General features: G+C 38.4%; 1 protein-coding gene and 1 non-coding gene across 4 annotated transcripts in view; both read left to right on the forward strand.

The window, feature by feature from the left end:
* The window catches only part of LOC126260517 (protein abrupt-like), a 267,219-nt gene that overhangs the window by 106,284 nt on the left and 141,118 nt on the right, over positions 1-19,817 (forward strand). The window lies entirely within an intron of this gene.
* On the forward strand, positions 7,466-7,540 carry Trnat-ugu (transfer RNA threonine (anticodon UGU)). Its single transcript has one exon. It is a non-coding gene; the product is annotated as a tRNA-Thr (tRNA).

The following is a 19,817-nucleotide window of genomic DNA, read 5'->3' on the forward strand; positions in this document are numbered from 1 at the left end:
CCTTTTTCCTGAATATGACATTTGCCATTTATGTTACATTGGTACAGTTGAATTCAGTTTGCATGCCACAACACCAATTGTGCTCTTTGTTGCACAATCCACTTTTCCTAGCGTGTGACTACTTGAAATGTACCACCAACATTCCTTAATTCAGTTTTAACCAGGCAGGCCGGGGGGAGGGGGGGGGGTGTGTGTTTGAGATGAGATGGGTCCTCACCTAGTGGACAGGCACAGAGGTGGGCATGAAAACAGGCCAGGGAAGGGGAGAGGGAGAAAGATAATTTAAGAACTACCTGTTGTATTCCAAGCTTCTGCCTATGAGAAGAAGTGCACACTGTTGCCATTGCCATTTCTTCCAAGTAGCATACTACCAAACAGACTTCTACTTCTAATGTGATTTAAATCAAATAGTGGAAACTCCAGGTAGGATTTCAACAATGTAGGAAAAGGCAGATTGCTACTTACTGTAAAGAAGACACATGGTGCAAGTAAAAGACACTCACATATAGCTTTCAGCCACAGCCTTCATCAGTACACACACACACACACACACACACACACACACACACACACACACACACACACACTGACCATCAACTCTAGCTGGCCCGAGATGCTGGAATTGGTGGTCGTGTGTGCTTCTGAAGGCTGTAGTTGAAAGCTAAATGTGAGGGCCTTTTAATTTTGCCTCTTTAATGTGATTTATATTCACTTTGTTCACACAATTGTTGCTTAAACAGATTGCTCATGATTAGTGATGAAGTTGTGCAATTGTTTATTTATGGTATTGTACAACCCCTGTGCAAAAAGTTCACTGAATTATGTCATACCGCTCAGTTGTAAGTGTGTGCCACTGTCAAATCCCGAGTGGCAGTGCTGCAAGTGTGCTTCTCATGTGTAAACAGCATATTGTAGAGTGAAGGTGTTGTGCACATGGTTTAGACCTAAAGTGGATCAGCAAATGAATGTGCTGTTCCATTTCAAACTTGGAAGAACATTGAAAGCTACTCATACTGACAACAGTTTATGAAGAACTTGCTGTCACCTTGAAGTGTGTTTGTGTGTCGTTGAAACACTTCTGAGATGGGCATGACACTGTGGAAGACAAGGAAACAAAGAAACCTTTGTCCCAGGATTGTTGTGTGACATTGCAAATGATAACAGAGAAAGTGGGCATTGGTTGTAGCAGGTACACCAAATGAGGCGACTGGACCCTGCTCCACAATAATGTCCAACCACACTGCCTTTCAGGTGCCGCAGTTCTTATGCAACATAGGAGTTTCGTCACTCAATCACCAACCGTTCTCCACATACTTGCCTCCCCCGATTCTTTCCCCCAAATTGAAAACAACCCTAATGGCCCAGAGGTTTTTGGACCGCCAACATGTAGGACTTGTACATCTGGTAGCGGACGCACATTACTGTCCATGGGGATTACTTTGCAGGACAGTAACTGCTTTTTCAGACAAGCCAACAATCCATTTGCAGTATAGACACATTCACTGAACTCTGGACAGAGGTTGTAAGATCTCAAAGGCTGATGAGCTGATGCTGAAACAATATGTTATTTGATATAGGGATTTCTACAAGGTGAGGACTGGAGCGAGACACGGTGGTGGAGGTATTGAGCAAAAGAGATGAAGAGGATATGTGATGTACTTGCCTCTTTAGCCAGTACTTTTGCTGGTGGTTGGTACAACCTGTTGAGGAAATTTAAAAAAAATCAGTAAAAAGCCTTGTGTAGCTGATTAAAAAAATGCGGGAATTATTAGTCATTGTGAATTGTGGTTTATTTGTCTCATAACATGCATAATCTAAATCATTTGATTCAGGTACAAGAGGCGTGTCAATTTTTTGTAAAATTTCACCATATACAAAGAACAGCACACATTAAGAAACAGCATAATAATAATAATAATAATAATAATAATAATATGACTTGCTCAAATTATCATTTCATCCTCTATGAATTCTTCTGTTGAATAGTAGCGTTTCTCCCAGAGAATCTGCTGTAGCCTCATTTTTAAAATTTCTGGCTTCATATTAAATATGTTTTTGCCCATTAACTTGTTATACATTATGTGATCAAAAGTATCCGGACACCTGGATGAAAATGACTTACAAGTTTATGATGCCCTCCATCGGTAATGCTGGAATTTACTATGGTGTTGGCCCACCCTTAGCCTTGATGACAGTTTTCTCGCAGGCACATGTTCAGTCAAGTGCTGGAAGGTTTCTTGAAGAATGGCAGCCCATTCTTTACAGAGTACTGCACTGAGGAGAAGTATCGTTGTCAGTCGGTGAGGTCTGGCACGAAGCAGGCCAGTCCATTACATGGATCTTATTGCTGTGTAAACACTCCACGAAAAGCCGTGCATTATGAACAGATGCTCTATTGTGTTGAAAGATGCAATCAACATCTCCGAATTGCTCTTCAACAGTGGGAAGCAAGAATGTGCTTAAAACATCTGCTGTAATAGTGCCATGCAAAACAACAAGGGATGCAAGCCCCTTCCATGAAAAACATGACCATACCGTAACACCACCGCCTCTGAATTTTATTGTTGGCACTACATGTGCTGGCAGATGATGTTCACCAGGCATTCGCCATACCCACACCTTGCCATCGGATCACCACATTGTGTACTGTGATTCATCACTCCACACAATGTTTTACCACTGTTCACTAGTCCAAGCGAGGTGTCATTTGGTACTTACCGGAGCAATGTGTGGCTTATGAGCAGTCGCTCGGCCATGAACTCCAAGTTTCTCACCTCCCACCTAACTGTCGTAGTACTTACAGTGGATCCTGATGCAGTTTGGAATTCCTGTTTGATGATCTGGATAGATGTCTGCCTATTACACATTTCGACCCTCTTCAACTGTCGGCAGTCTCTGTCAGTCAACAGACAAGGTCGGCCTGCATGCTATTGTGCTGTATGTGTCCCTTCATGTTTGCACTTCATTATCACATCAGAAGTTCCAAGCATTTTGAATGTTTGTTATTGAAATGTATCGTATGGGTTTTTGCAATGTTCAGTTTCAACCCATTTAAATGGAATCAGTTTTCTAAGGTGTCCAGTGTACATATGATGGAGCTTGGAATTTTTTGTGCATCATCATCTTCAATTAAAACAGAAGTATCGTCTGCAAACCAAACTGATGGGGAATTTATATTTATAGGTATGTCAGTTACGTAGAATAGGAACAGGATTTGCCCCAAAATGGAGCCTTGAGGCACACCTTGTGATACTATACGGTACTCCATTTAGAATAATAATTCACTGCATCTGAGGTGATAGTTACCCTTTGTTTTCTGTTGTGATAACTATGATGTTAGCCAATTTAGAGCATTGTCCTTAATCCCGTATTTGTCTAATTTGTAGATAAGCAAGACATTGTTTATGGAGTCAAATGCTTGTGAGAGATCACAGAAGATACCTGCAACTTTACTCCTCTGATCCAATGATTTGCCTCTCTTTTCAATAAAGTTATTCATTGCATCCAGAGTATTTTTTTCCTGGTTGAAATCCAAATTGGGTACTTACAATAATATCATGTTGTACAATAAAGTTTTTGATCTGGTTTGCAGCTACTTTCTCTAATACTTTTGACAGGACTGGAAGAATAGACATAGGCTGATAGTTTCTCAGATCTTCACTTGACCCTGTCTTGAACAGAGGTCTGACTTCGACATACTTCAAAACATCGGGAGAGCATTCGAAAGACTGGTTGAATATTTTTAGTTAGTTGCTTTTATGCTACACACCTTTTGATCGCTTTAGTGGGTATCCCATTCCACCCACAGAGTTTTTATTTTTTAATAGTTGTATAACATTTTCCACATTCCTTATTGTAACTTTTTTTAAAATCCGTAAGCTACTCAGCCTCTTGGTGGATTCCAAAGGGATTTGCTTAACTCTGATACTCTGCTACATCAACATCTGACTTTGCCACATATATAAATAATTCATTTAAACACTCTGATATTTGAGCCGTGTTTACAATAAAGCTATCATCTACTTTAATCCTAGCTATTTCATTACTACTAACTCTTAACACCTAACTCTGATTTGACAACAGGCCACTCTGCTTTCCAGTTCATTGTGGAGTTTCCACTTCCTGGCATTAGAAATTTTTATATCGTGGGTTAACCACTTAAGTTTATTAGTCATTTTGTTGCATGTTGTTCTAAGTGAACAAGTTTCATTAAATATTTCAAGAAAGCAACTTAAAAAATTGTTAAAGTTACTAATACTTGAAATACAACTTTTGTAAGGCCATTCGATGTCTCTTAACTTATTTCTAAATGTAAATTTTTTTTTTTTTTTTTTTTTTTTTTTCACTGAAGTTCTCTTTCATATGGCTTTTGTTACATGAAATTTCATTCTTAATTTTTGGTATTTCAGTACATAATGCATAGATTCCTAAATCTATGCAAAATTTATAAACATCTACAAATATGTAATTTGGGAGAATACTATCAATACTGTGTATTTACTCTAGCGGGTTGCATGAAGTTTATTTTGAAGTTAAAGTTTTTTATTAAGTCAATGAATTTGGACATATCATTGCTTTCAGCTATAATGTTATTAATGAAGTCAGCAGCAATTACTATTGTTTTCGTTTTTTCATTACTGAGCTTTTCAAGTAGGCAATGAAATTTCACCAGAAAGGTTTCAGTTGTAGCTTTCACTGGTACTCTGTAAATAGGAACTACTATGAAATTTAGGTCCCTCAGTTCGATACAGTTTCCTTCAAATACACACTCTTCATTCAAAAGAATACAATCATTTCTTATTTCATATTTTATATCAGAATAAAATAGTATGCATTGTGCCTTTAGATAACTATACTTTGTTCCTCGAAGTTGAACCCTTTTCTGAACAAATGTTTGTCCTACTGTTGGCCATTGGCTCTCAAGCATCTGCTGTAAGTAGGCCTTACTTGTGTGTTAGGTACTTTATTTATTTTCTAGTACAAATGAAACTCGGACACATTCTAAAGCATCAAAAGTTGTAGTTCTTTCCAATGTTTGACCCATGTAGTTCTTGTATCAAATTTTACTTTACTTCTCTGTTGCTCAGTTATATTAAACCTGCTTAGAAAATTATAAAATTTACTAAATCTCCTAAGAAGAAAGGTAGATTTTTGGTGGTAGTGTTGGGAGGGGGGGGGGGGGCAGAGTAAGTTTGCCAGTACTGTCAGGAAAGCAGGATCACCTATGTACAGCTTTGATATTTCAGCACAATATTTCCATAAGTTCGTCATTTAGAAATAAGGAATTGAGGTAATAGATGGTAGTCATTGAAACCATGTGCCTGAATTCCCACAACCAGAGCCTGCATTCCAAGTAAGTGATCAGAGGAGGGGACAGAAAGAAAAGTAGATAAAGGAACAATAGTTGAAAAACTGAACTTTAGCAGCACATTTTGTGTAGTTACTAAGCTGAAATGTGAAATATCCATATGTTCCGTGGATGTTTGCCAGAGCATGTAGCTCCTGAGAAGTAATTCAGTAGTTACAGCACCTTTATAAAATGTGAAACAATAGCCACACTGCAGTCTGTAAGTAAATAATACTTTTTTGGTGGCATAGGTACTGCTGCATCAGGACCTAACGCAGAATCACTGGCAATTAGTGAAAAATGTGTGCCAGACCAGGACTCGAATCCTGGACCTCCTGCTTACTAGGCAATTGCATTAATCACTCCACCATCGAGACACAGTGTTTATCACAAATGCGCGTACTATCTCAGCATACTCCCTGGCTGACTTACACTCCCACCTATCCACTGTCCCCATCCATGTCATCTATACTCATTAATTTTAGATTCCTGCTGGAGTTAGAACATAAAAGGCACCTGCATTGAAGTGTGTTATCTACTGGCTATCAAGGCAAATATGTATGCATTTCTACATCAGGATAGTTTTAGATTTGGAGGTTGCACACCAATTGAATGAAAGTTGATAAGAAGTAATTTTTTACAGAACATTCAGGGTGGTTGTGAGGTATAAAGGCATCTAAGACTTTGTCCTCATATAAGAAGCAAAATAAAACAAATTAATTTGTTGCAGACAAAGGACATTTACAATTTGTGAAAGATACCAGCTGTCAAAATGGAGACAGATATACACTACGGCCATTAAAATTGCTACACCACAAAGATGATGTGTTACAGACACGAAATTTATCCAACAGGAAGAAGATGCTGTGATATGCAAATGATTAGCTTTTCAGAGCATTCAAAAAAAAAAGTGTCCTGCCTAACAAGAGCACATAGAATACTGCAGCTTACTATAAGAGATCTGTTCATTAATACTTCTCTTCTAATAGGTGAAAAAAAGAAGTATATGGCTACTATAAATGGGTTACTTGTTGAAATACTCATTTATACATGCATTACATCTGTACTCAATAGAAGAGGAAGTTTTACTGTATGTGAACACATAGATCCTGCCTCTCACATCCAATTTACGTGCCTATTTAGTTCAGTTGTCCAAGGTTTTTTCCTATTTCTGCTATCCATTATTCAATTTTTCTCTGTTTTTTAGTTTCTCTACCATTAAATGCTGAGGTGGTAATTGTTATATTTTAGTTGAGACATGCTGTGTTCAGTAAATATCATTTTTAGATATGTACTTACAGCATCTTATCTTGGTGATGACATGAAGGCGTGCAAATAAGTTCTGTAATTATTTACTGCATACTTTCTGTAATGTTATCTAGTACTAGTAATCAATGTGAAAGGCAGTTCGATTATTATTCACTGCATGTGGTCGGAAGATGGTGATATACTGTTTATTTGGACTGACGTGCAATCTGTCTCATTTGATGACATTTGAATAGTCTTTTCAGTTTGACAGGGAATGTAAATCAGAGATAGGTACGGTATTTTTCATGTACATTAAGTATTGAAATGATAATTAAATGGACACCATAGCTGCAAACAGGCGTTGATGTACTTCATTGGGGACATGTTGAAAATGTGTGCCCCGACCGGGACTCGAACCCGGGATCCTGCTTACATGGCAGACGCTCTATCCATCTGAGCCACCGTGGGCACAGAGGATAGTGCGTCTGCAGGGACTTATCCCTTGCACGCTCCCCGTGAGATCCACATTCCCAACATGTCCACACCACTACATTCGTAGTGCGCCTAATAGATGTTTGCCCATCATACTCATTACTCGTGGCAGATTAATCTACCAAGTCCCGTACGAGTTCGGGCATAGCGTGTGTGTTTGCACAAGAAGGTCAATGGCTGGGAAGCCGTATTTTAAACTATATATGACGGTAGTATCTGTTCCCGAAAGAACAGTTACCGTGGATGACCATGCAGCTTTGCTAGAAATGAAATGATAATTAAATGGACACCCTAGCTGCAAACAGGCGTTGATGTACTTCATTGGATCTCACGGGGAGCGTGCAAGGGATAAGTCCCTGCAGACGCACTATCCTCTGTGCCCACGGTGGCTCAGATGGATAGAGCGTCTGCCATGTAAGCAGGAGATCCCGGGTTCGAGTCCCGGTCGGGGCACACATTTTCAACATGTCCCCAATGAAGTACATCAACGCCTGTTTGCAGCTAGGGTGTCCATTTAATTATCATTTCATTTCTAGCAAAGCTGCATGGTCATCCACGGTAAGTGTTCTTTCGGGAACAGATACTACCGTCATATATACATTAAGTATTGTCCAAAATGGAAGCAACATTTAGTGCCAGGAAAACATTGTAAGACTGTGAGTGGAAACTTACTGCTCTGTCCATACTCAGATCAAAGCTTGAACTTCTTGTATTTTTTAAATGAATTGCTTGTGTCATTTGGTCTGTGTGTGCCCTTGTTATATTGAATTGGAGTGAACACAAGTAATTTTATATTAAATGCAACTGCTTTACATATTTGAGTTCATTTACTCAGTTGTAGATTTGTGTTTTGCACTGCTTTAGTTTTCAAAAATCTTTCAAGCACCCATTAGTTTTCTTATCCATTGAGAAACTTTATTATCTGGGGTCTTTGTTGGAAGTGGCAGTCTAGTGGGAAAGCACATGCCATGTCATGGGATCAAATCCTGGTCAGACCATGACATTTTTCAGTCTACGTGTAACCTAGCCTTCACCTCTCAGTGATGTGAAGATAAGCCAGGAATGACACATGGTTTGGATTCCACATTAAGCTGTAGGTATCTCTTCCCAGCTACAATTACTGGATTAGGTTAGGGACACACAAGTCACCTAAGTGGCATCCATTTGAAAGACTTGCACCAGGTGGCTGCACAGCCCTCTTGAGGAATTCTCAGCCAATCATGCCATATGACCCCCTTTTTTTATTAGGGTTTCACAGATTGGTATTTATGTAAATATATAATTCCTCCATTGGATAAAATCTTTCAGTTCGTATATATAAAGCATATGTGCTTGTATGTGATGGATTTCAGCACTGATTGATTTATTCTGCATCAACTCTGATAAGATTTTGCCACTGTTGTTTTACAGTGAAATTTTCTTTTGTAAGCATAGGAACCACACATAGAAACACCCCTCTTTTAGTCATTATTTTTAATCTTTCGCTTGCAAATGTTTGTAAGTGTATTCTTTGTGTTATCAGATTGATTCTAGGCAGCAGTCGCTGAAAGTTAACTGAAGCAAGTTACATACGTAGTTGACTGGCAGAAACATTTCCTGCTACTTTCTTCAGTTACATTTCCCTGGGTCATTAATTTCTTCATCCTGATCTTGGATTACCAAGCTAAAATACTTACCTACTTACCTTTATTGATGATGGATATGTGATATTGGAGCCCAGTTGAAATACATTGACAGAATGAATGAGAAATGTAATTTTCACCAAAATCATTAATTGGTTGAAAAAAAAAAAAAAAAAAAAACGCTCTGTTTCAGTTTTGCACAAGGCAGTATAAACACCACGAAACACATCAGAAATGAAATACAGTAAACTGAATGTTCAAAATTCGTGGGTATGCATATTGATAAAAACTGCTAGTGATGGTGGTGGAGGTCTCCAAAGACTGGTTTCATGCAACTTGCCTGATAGTCTGTCCCGTGCAAATCTCTTCATCTCACAGAGTTGATACAACTGTTACACCATACAAATTTTTCTCCCAAATTCAATTCAGTACATCTTAATTGCTTATATGATCTACCCATTTAACATTTACCATTTTTCCGTAGCACCAATTTTCAGAAACTTCTGTTCTTGTCTGAACTCTTTGTCATTTAAAGTATATATGATTTTAGTATTTCATTTCCTAATCTTATTCCTTTAATATCGCCTGAGTTTTTTTACTACGTTTAATGAACAGTGTACTTACTTGGACTTTGTAAAGACTCAAATGGTATGAACAGTTTTTCAAAAATAATCAATTCACAGAAAATTTACTACAAATAGGAGAACAACTTATCCAAGCCATTTCAACACTGCAAACAGAAAAATAGGGTAATCTCCTCGAAAGTTGGGACATAAATGTAGCAATAAAGAAGCCTGGAAATTATTAAAAAAACCTTGACAGTAATCTTACAGTTCCATCCTTAAGATTGGTCATGGTCACACTGACCAATTAGCACACCAACAGCTGCTGAGTGGCAAAAGGTCAAACATAATGAAACTTGAACGGAACGAAGAAGAGAATGATCCTCTCGACATTCTGTTTACATGTGAATTGAGAACTGATAGTGATCAAATCCTTGGGTAACAGAAGAAATATTGAATTTAATTGATGAAAGGAGAAAATATAAAAATGCAGTAATGAAGCAGGCAAAAAGGAATACAAACGTCTCAAAAATGAGATTGACAGGAAGTGCAAAATGGCTAAGCAGGGATGGCTAGAGGACAAATGTAAGGATGTAGAGGCTTATCTCACTAGGGGTAAGATAGATATTGCCTACAGGAAAATTAAAGAGACCTTTGGAGAAAAGAGAACCACTTGTATGAATATCAAGAGCTCAGATGGAAACCCAGTTCTAAACAAAGAAGGGAAAGCAGAAAGGTGGAAGGAGTATATAGAGGGTCTATACAAGGGCGATGTTCTTGAGGAAAATATTATGGAAATGGAAGAAGATGTAGATGAAGATGAAATGGGAGATATGATACTGCGTGAAGAGTTTGACAGAGCACTGAAAGACCTGAATCGCAACAAAGCTCCGGGAGTAGACAACATTCCATTAGAACTACTGACAGCCTTGGGAGAGCCAGTCCTACCATCTGCTGAGCAAGTTGTATGAGACAGGCGAAATACCCTCAGACTTCAAGAAGAATACAATAATTCCAATCCCAAAGAAAGCAGGTGTTGACAGATGTGAAAATTACCAAACTATCAGTTTAATAAGTCACGGCTGCAAAGCACTAATACGAATTCTTTACAGATGAATGGAAAAACTAGTAGGAGGTGACCTCGGGGAAGAACAGTTTGGATTCCGTAGAAACATTGCAACACGTGAAGCAATACTGACCCTACGACTTATCTTAGAAGCTAGATTAAGTAAAGGCAAACCTACGTTCCTAGCATTTGTAGACTTAGAGAAAGCTTTTGACAATGTTGACTGGAATACTCTCAAATTCTGAAGGTGGCAGGGGTAAAATACAGGGAGCGAAAAGCTATCTACAATTTGTACAGAAACCAGATGGCAGTTATAAGAGTCGAGGGGCATGAAAGGGAAGCAGTGTTTAGGAAGGGAGTGAAACAGGGTTGTAGCCTCTCTCCGATGTTGTTCAATCTGTATATTGAGCAAGCAGTAAACGAAACAAAAGAAAAATTCCGAGTAGGTATTAAAATCCATGGAGAAGAAATAAAAACTTAAGGTTCGCCGATGACATTGTAATTCTGTCAGAGACAGCAAAGGACTTGGAAGAGCAGTTGAACGGAATGGATAATGTCTTGAAAGGAGGATATAATATGAACATCAACAAAAGCAAAACAAGGATAATGGAATGTAGTCGAATTAAATCGGGTGATGCTGAGGGAATTAGATTAGGAAATGAGACACTTAAAGTAGTAAAGGAGTTCTGCTATTTGGGGAGCAAAATAACTGATGATGGTCGAAGTAGAGAGGATATAAAATGTAGACTGGCAATGGCAAGGAAAGCGTTTCTGAAGAAGAGAAATTTGTTAACATCTAGTATAGGTTTAAGTGTCAGGAAGTTGATTCTGAAAGTATTTGTATGGAGTGTAGCCATGTATGGAAGTGAAACATGGACGATAAATAGTTTGGACAAGAAGAGAATAGAAGCTTTCGAAATGTGGTGCTACAGAAGAATGCTGAAGATTAGATGGATAGATCACATAACTAATGAGGAAGTATTGAATAGGATTGGGGAGAAGAGAAGTTTGTGGCACAACTTGACTAGAAGAAGGGATCGGTTGGTAGGACATGTTCTGAGGCATCAAGGGATCACAAATTTAACATTGGAGGGCAGCGTGGAGGGTAAAAATCGTAGAGGGAGACCAAGAGATGAATACACTAAGCAGATTCAGAAGGATGTAGGTTGCAGTAGGTACTGGGAGATGAAGAAGCTTGCATAGGATAGAGTAGCATGGAGAGCTGCATCAAACCAGTCTCAGGACTAAAGACCACAACAACAACATTGATCATATGAAAAGTAACAAAGATGCTGGATTGAATGACATGAGACTGAAGCAGATACAGAACTTCGGCCCTATAACTGTGAAATGGATTCTGAAAATGATGAAGACTTGTATAGTCAGAATGATGTGGTGCAAGGCTTAAGTCATGGCATTACTTAAACTAGGCAAAGGAACTGAATAACCCCAAGAATTTCAGACCTTTAACACTTCTCTGCCATCTTTTTAAAATTTTGTGGAGTGATTTTGAATATTATTTCTGACTCTGTCAGCAGGAAGATAATTAAAGAACAGCCAGATTTCAGACATGGAGAAGTCGTGTTCTAGTCAGATACTTAATATAACCAAGCACGTCAAGGAAGGGTATGCAAGAAAGCAGATTACAGGAGTTACTTTTATCGATCTCACAGCTGCTTATGATACTGTCAGTCATTATAAACTAACAGAGAAGTTAGTTGTGACAACTAAGGACTATATTCAATGTCTGCCACAGAACAGATGAATTTTCATCACTCTAAATAACAAAAAGGGCTGTTGGAATATACAGAAAAATTACCTTCCCCAAGGAAATGTGCTAACTGGGATACTGTATAACATATGTATCAATCATCAGCCATTTGACACTGGAAACCCAGTTCTGTATCTATGCAGATGACAGGAGCGACATATTGAAGAAGTAGAATATACCCTCGAAGAACTTGTTATGTACTGTGATGACATCCCAATTGAAACTCAATCCAGATCAAATTCAAAACTGTGTGCGTTCCACATATGCAGTAAAGAGGCAGGGAGAAAGCTGAACATCTCCTGGAAAGGATGAAATTTTGTTCATTGTCTTCACACCAAATAGCTAGGTTTAAAATCGGATTGTGTCTTGATTTAAAAACAATATTGTATAGTTGCCAGCCAGAAGGTATGCACCAGGAACAATCTGACAAAAACCATGTGGGTAGTGCAGTCCAGTTTCCTCCACACATCCTCTCTTGGTCTGTTTTTGTCTCCTGCAGAGTATGCCACTCCAATCTGGATAAACTCTGCACTTTTAGTAGCTCTAGATGTAAGGGGACTGGTAGCAGCAGAGACTGAAAAAAAGAAGCAAGAAACAGATTTAAGGCATACATTGCTTGAAACACATGCTTATCTACCATGACTGAAATCCAGAAAAGCTTTTACAATGGCACCAATTCCAACTTGAGCAGAAGCCTACAGAACTGGGCTGTAGAGAACAAAGTCCTATGGAGGACTATGGACAGCAAAAAAGAAGCCACCCTCAAGCTGCCATTTTCACTACGGGTCTTGGAAGACACTCGGCAGATTGAGAACAGAAATGACAAGTTGCAAAATTAATTTGAAAAAGTGGAGCATCAGTGGCGATGAACTTTGTGTATGTGGGGCAAGGCAGGACTCTGAACACTTGTTGGTTTACAGAAACGTGAGTGAACCCTGTGACACAAAAGGCTTGTTTGCAGCAAATGGCTGTGCCATTCTAACTACTCAACCTTGGACTTACAAAGCGTGAAATTATCTCCAACATTAAAATTGTGAGGAGTACCTAAAAAAAATTGGAATTATTTTTTAAAATCTTTATATTTTCAAATTGTTTACAAAAACAACTGCATCCCCTTCAAAATACTCTACATTACAACTAACGCATTTGTCCCACCAGTGCTTCCACTGTTCACAACATTTTTTATAGTCGCCTTTAGAAATGGCTGACAGCCTTCCTCATTTTCTTTCTTTGACTTCTTCAATGTTGTCAATTTAGTGGCTTTTCATGCCCATTTCCATGTGTGGAAATAAGAAAAAGTCTCACAGAGCCAGGTCAGGCGAATAAGTGTGTGGGGCAGCGGAACCATGCTGTCTTTAGCCAAAAAGTGTTTAACAGAAATGGCTGTCTCTGCATGTGCGTTGTTTTGGTGGAAGAACCAGTCTGCCACAAATTGGGTCTTTTTTGATTAACACTGTTGTGCAATCTTCTTGAAAGTCCCTAATAAAAGGTTTGAATGACAGTGTGATCTGGGGGGAACAAACTCTGAGTGACTCAGACAGTTGATGTTCGTTTAGAATGAGTTGTGTCATCAGTCAACATGTTGCCATTTTTAAATCAGCAAACCACTCGTACACCCACCATACCCCTTGGTAAGCTGTTTTAATCGTTAAAACAGTTCCAGCAGCATTTTTACTGGGTAGAAAACAGAATTTCACAGCTACTTGTTGTTCACTCAAACTTGCCATCGTAAAAATCAAAACAAGAACAAAACAGCACCAAAAAGACAATCGTGTAGATGAACAGAACAAGCTAGGTTGACCGCACACGTGGCACTGAACTGGCAACTATACACGCCGAGCAGCAGAAATGCGTACTACATAAGCTCTGTCAATGGCAATATTATCCTGGTTTCTCTGGATATCCTGTTGTAGATTGTAATTTTAGGATTATAGTGTGTGTTCTCTCTCTCTCTCTCTCTCTCTCTCTCCCTCCCTCCCTCCCTCCCCCCTCCCTCCCCCCCTCCTGCTCTTGCTCTTTTTTTAATCAGACAAATAAATAAAACATATCCACTTTATCATTCATCTAATCTGCCATGTTCTTTGCTCATTCTGATAGAATTACATCATCAAACCTCAATGTCTTTATATCCTCTCCATAAATGTTAGTTTGCTTTACTGTCTACTCAGTGTACAGCTTAAATATCAGGATGGATATCAATCAATCCTGTCACTCCTTTCTCTGCTGCAGTCTGGTTTCTGTACAAGTTTATCTTTTCTGTCCCTGTACTTTATCCATGCTACCTTCAGAATTTTGAAAATTATGTTCCATTATAAATTGATGTGTAAAACTTAAGGACAAAAATGACTTTCCCATGATGTGTTGCTGATAGGTAACAAAGCTCGATGAGACTTGAACCATATATAAAAAGACCGGGTGCAGTATAGTTCAGAAGGTAACTGAGAGAAATACACATGGGACAAACAGAAATGATACTTGTATTCAAAGTCACTAGTTACACTGGAGTCACCACAATTCATGATTCCAAAAGGTGTGATGTAGTTCTTAATAGGATGTATGATCACCACAAATGGCAATGCATCCTCTTCAGTGTGCTCTCATACTGGTCACAGTGTTGCTAAGTAGTAGTTGTGGTAGGGCATTCCATTCCTCCAACAGCACACCTGACAAGTGGTGGATGGCTGTTGGTGGATGTGAACTCACTGGAGTACATCTCCCCGATGCCTTCCACACCATAGGATTTAAATCAAAGGGAAGAAATGGGTAGGCCAGTGCATTTCCCAAATATTCACTCGTTCCAAGAGCTCTTCCACCTGCACTGTTCAGTGTGGTTGCTCATTGTTATCCATAAATAATTGGCCACGTGTGAGTACGACTCATGCTCTAAGGGTTCCATACAAACTTAATTATGTATATAAATAGTTCACCCATTCTGGGAATCAAGAATCTTGTCCAATTTTGTCTGTTATTGACATCGATACTGGCAAGACATTGGTCCTAAAGATAGCAAGATTTTCGAAACTGTTTTAATTTTGATAATATAAATGTGACCCAGAGTCAGGCGACCATTATTGTAATACTCAGTAGTTCTCTATTCAGGCTGACTGGGTCGATAGGTAAAGGTCAAACAGGAGGCAAGGAATGACTTTATTGCTCATGTGAAGCATTTCAGAATTTATCCATCAGATATCCAGGAATGAGTCTGCGAATATTTGCCAATGTGCAATAATTGCTCCTGGGTATTTAATGGTGGATAAATTCAGAAATGCATCATATGAGCAATAAAGTAATTACTGATGGATAAATTCTGAAATGCTTCACATGAGCAATAAAGTCATTCCTTGCCTCCTGTTTGACCTTTACCTATCGACTCAGTCAGCCTGAATAGAGAACTACTGAGTATTACAATGCATCATATGAGCAATAAAGTCATTCCTCGCCTAATGTTTGAGTTGTACCATTGTGACCCAGTCAGCTTGAATGCACAGCTACTGATTGGTTTAATTTCAAGTTTAAGTTGGATAACAAATGACAGTTTTTTTTTCATGTGATATAATTACAAATTAACAGTGTTCAGATTTTTTCCTTTACTTATACTGTGAAACCTTACTTCTTGCCAAATTTTATCATTGTGGATCTACAGTCCTATAGGTTTTGATGAGTGAATTTGCAAGTATCAAAATGTGTTACATAAATGGCCATATCTTTTGACTGCATTTACTTTGAAGCTTACATTTATTACGCAGCCAAGGGACCTTAGAAACCTTAGTTTTTGACATAAATTTCAACTTGATACATGTTCCCGTGCCTGAGACACAGGGTTTTTAACAGTCGGACAGATAGACATACAACAAAGCAATGTGCTATAAGGATTCTATTTTCATCAAATGAGGCAAGGAACCCTAAAAATGTGAGGTTAGGGCCACATACACCCCTGAAAAGTTGCACTTGAGGAAGAAGTACAGTGTCACGATAACGTTGACTGGCGAGAGTACAGTGTTCCAAATTTTGGATGCCAGTATGTCTGTGCAACATTTTGCCAACCCATACCATAACACCTTAACCAACAAAACAATCATATGTGACTTGGCTGGATATCCATCATGCGACGAGAGGTGGAAACATGTAATGCACCCAGGAACATTGTGAAACATGATAATATTGGTGGTCCAGGAGTTACAGTGCTTGAAGGCATTTGTGCATGGGATTATTGACCACAAAAAACTTTGAATTGCACCATATGAACTGTATATATGTTAGTTCTCTGTGATTTATTCCTGTTCCATTGGTCACCTAGAAGAATCTTCAGGGATGTGATTTAAGTTATCAAGAAAGGTGGCATGATGATAATGCACTGTGTTTGCAATTGGAACAGTGCGGCTCAAATCCCTGTCTGTCCATCAAGATTTAGGTTGTTCATGGATTTCCTAAATCACTTAAGGCAAATACTGAAATGGTTCCTTTGATCTGCTTCCCCTTCCTTTCCAAGCCAAGTTTGTGCTGTCTCTAACAACCTTGTTGCTGCCAGGGTGTTAAACTCCAGTCTTTGTTTCCTCCATATTTTTGTGAAATAAGTGAAAGATACACATTAACAGAGATAAGCAGCTGTTTTAAACAAATTCCATAAGAAATACTAGCAATTAATTATTTAAACTGCTGTCATCTGTTTCTGCTTACACAGTCTGTAAACATGCATAATAAAATTGCCAAGAAACCTGCTGTTTTGGGGAAACGTGAAAAAAGAAGCTTTTACTGTTTTTGTAGTGCTGAATATCATTAATACAACATGGCTTGGCCTCTATCCATTACTGTAACAATAGAACCATTAATAGAGAATTTCACGTGCTGTATGTTTCATGGTTTATATATTTTTATTTATATGTGATGGCTCATGCAGTAATAATCCACAACTCATACTGGTTTTCACTTGTGTTCCATTTTTGCCACATTTATTTCCTTTTTGTGTAGAGCATTTCAGAAATACCAAGAAAAAATCATTAAGCAAATAAATGAAGAAATAACACACAATTCAGTAAACAAGGCTACTATTGTGATATGACAACGTACATAAAACAAGAGTAGGTTAATATATGAGACAAGTTTGGTGGGTAGCTCTAGACTGTTTTCTTTCCTGCAGAGGTCAGTGACGATTGAAATCCTAATGAATGTTTATTGGAGAAATATTTTTGTGAACAGGTGACTGGTAATTAAATTACTAGGCATGTGATTTTCTGCTAGAAAACTTGCATGTCTCTTTGTGTACTAAATTTTTGTTAGTATTGGCATTTTACTGAAACTAATGGCACGTTTGGAGCAAATATGTTGCATTGAATCGTACATCACACCAGTAGATCACCAGCTAAAAGCATGTGGAAGATTAAATTGGTTTCTGGTAGTAACAGGAAAGAGATAGAGGAAAGGGGTGTGGGGGCAAGTAAAGATGAAAATGTTACCAGTTAAGTGCAGTGACTATCACCAGATCAGTCTTAAATTTTGAACACGTTAGTTGAATATGAGTTGTCCATGTAATAGTTCAGCCAAGATAGTGTTTCCCTGTTGTTAAAGACTGATATATTTCGAGCTTTTTTTTAATCATCAGCTCTGTTGGAGCCCTGAATACATTCCATCAAATTATTTTCATTCTGAAATATCTTCAGTTTAACTGATGTATTACTGCTGTAGCATTGCTGAAGGACTAGGAGGGTTATACAATGTCAAATTGATACAGAGTCTAAACCACACCATCTCAGATTTTCTTGAAATTTGGCACCGGTGTACTGTTGATATAGATTTCGGAAAAAAAAAAAAGAAATTTTACTGAGATATGTCAACTCATTTCTGAATTCCAGAGATTTAAAGTTACCATAAATGAGTCCAAAAACAGGAAACAGCGGTTTTTATAATTGCTGTAGAAGCTTTCCTAATTGAGCTACAGACTTGGGACAAGTACTATTTTACAGCATTTTGCACACCCTTTTGCATGGTATACAGCAATATATCAGTTAATATAAGAAAATTCTTTTGAAATTTAAAAATTTTAATTTAATTTTGTTCCAAAAAGTACACACTTTAAAATTTCCAAATTTATTCCATGAATAGCTAGTATTATTGTAAATCACAGGTCAAAATATAAATGTGGGATGATTATTTCTTCATAAATGAAAAAAATTAGGACTGAAGCTCTATTTCCAATGATTCGACTGTGTGCTAATGTTAATTATTACAAGATTACTAATATTGACATTTTCGTGAAAATAAACATGAACACTTGTGATAAAGATTCAAGTAAATAGCCCACAGTGAAACTAACTATTAAGTAACAAGATCTGTTTATCACTTTAATTTTGAAAAGGCTTCATTCGTTTGGTACACACCATTATCAAATAAACTATAAGTTCTTTAAGTAGAAGTTATGGGATTTACTTTCACCAGAACATCCATTACTCATACCCAGACAATATCAGTTCTTCTTGGCTCAATAAAGAAAAGTCACATTTACTTACCAAGTTTTTAATTTTCCTGCAAGACATAACCAAGCCACAAGTTTGCTTGTAGACAACAGTGATGTAGCTTTACATGTCTGCAAATTTTAATTTATTGGGAGGCTTTGACACCTCCTTTTTGCAAACTTCTGAATCCAAAGAAAAGTTTTTCACCAAAATTTTTTATCTAGCTTTTGGAATGAATGCGTGGTACTGATGCGTTCCTTTGTTAGTAAATGCTTGTTCAAACCTAGTTTTTGAGAAACATGATTCAACATGTCTTGTTGAGTTGAATATGCAAAGTCTGCATTGGTCATGTTTTCTATTGCCCATTCAAAAAGGTGCAGTGGGATTTGTATTTGGTTCTCATTGGGTGTTTACCAACAGATCCTCCAGTACCATCACAAGCCCCTATGCCATGTGCTTTGGCAAAAAGGTGCCTCTCTGCTTCCACTTTAAAATGTTTCTCATGGAAACAGAGATTTAAGAAGTTCTTTCTGGTTTTGTATTGGACAGCAGACCCATCTGAAAAATAGAACATCTCTTTTGCAAGCTTGTGAAATTTGGCTGTCAGAAAAGTGATTACACTACTGGCCATTAAAATTGCTACACCATGAAGACGACGTGCTACAGACGCGAAATTTAACTGACAGGAAGAAGATGCTGTGATATGCAAATGATTAGCTTTTTCAGAGCATTCACACAAGGTTGGTGCCGGTGGCGACACCTACAACATGCTGACATGAGGAAAGTTTCCAACTGATTTCTCATACACAAACAGCAGTTGACCGGCGTTGCCTGGTGAAACGTTGTTGTGATGCCTCGTGTAAGGAGAATAAATGCGTACCATCACATTTCCGACTTTGATAAAGGTCGGATTGTAGCCTATCGCGATTGCGGTTTATCGTATCGCGACATTGCTGCTCGCGTTGGTCGAGATCCAATGACTGTTAACAGAATATGGAATCGGTGGGTTCAGGAGGGTAATACGGAACGCCGTGCTGGATCCCAACGGCCTCGCATCACTAGCAGTCGAGATGACAGACATCTTATCCGCATGGCTGTAACGGATCGTGGAGCCATGTCTCGATCCCTGAGTCAACAGATGGGGACGTTTGCAAGACAACCACCATCTGCACGAACAGTTCAACGATGTTTACAGCAGTATGGACTATCAGCTCGGAGACCATGGCTGCGGTTACCCTTGATGCTGCATCACTGACAGG

The sequence above is a fragment of the Schistocerca nitens genome, chromosome 1 (assembly GCF_023898315.1).
Source record: "Schistocerca nitens isolate TAMUIC-IGC-003100 chromosome 1, iqSchNite1.1, whole genome shotgun sequence".
In the NCBI taxonomy this organism is placed as follows: Eukaryota; Metazoa; Arthropoda; class Insecta; order Orthoptera; family Acrididae; genus Schistocerca; species Schistocerca nitens.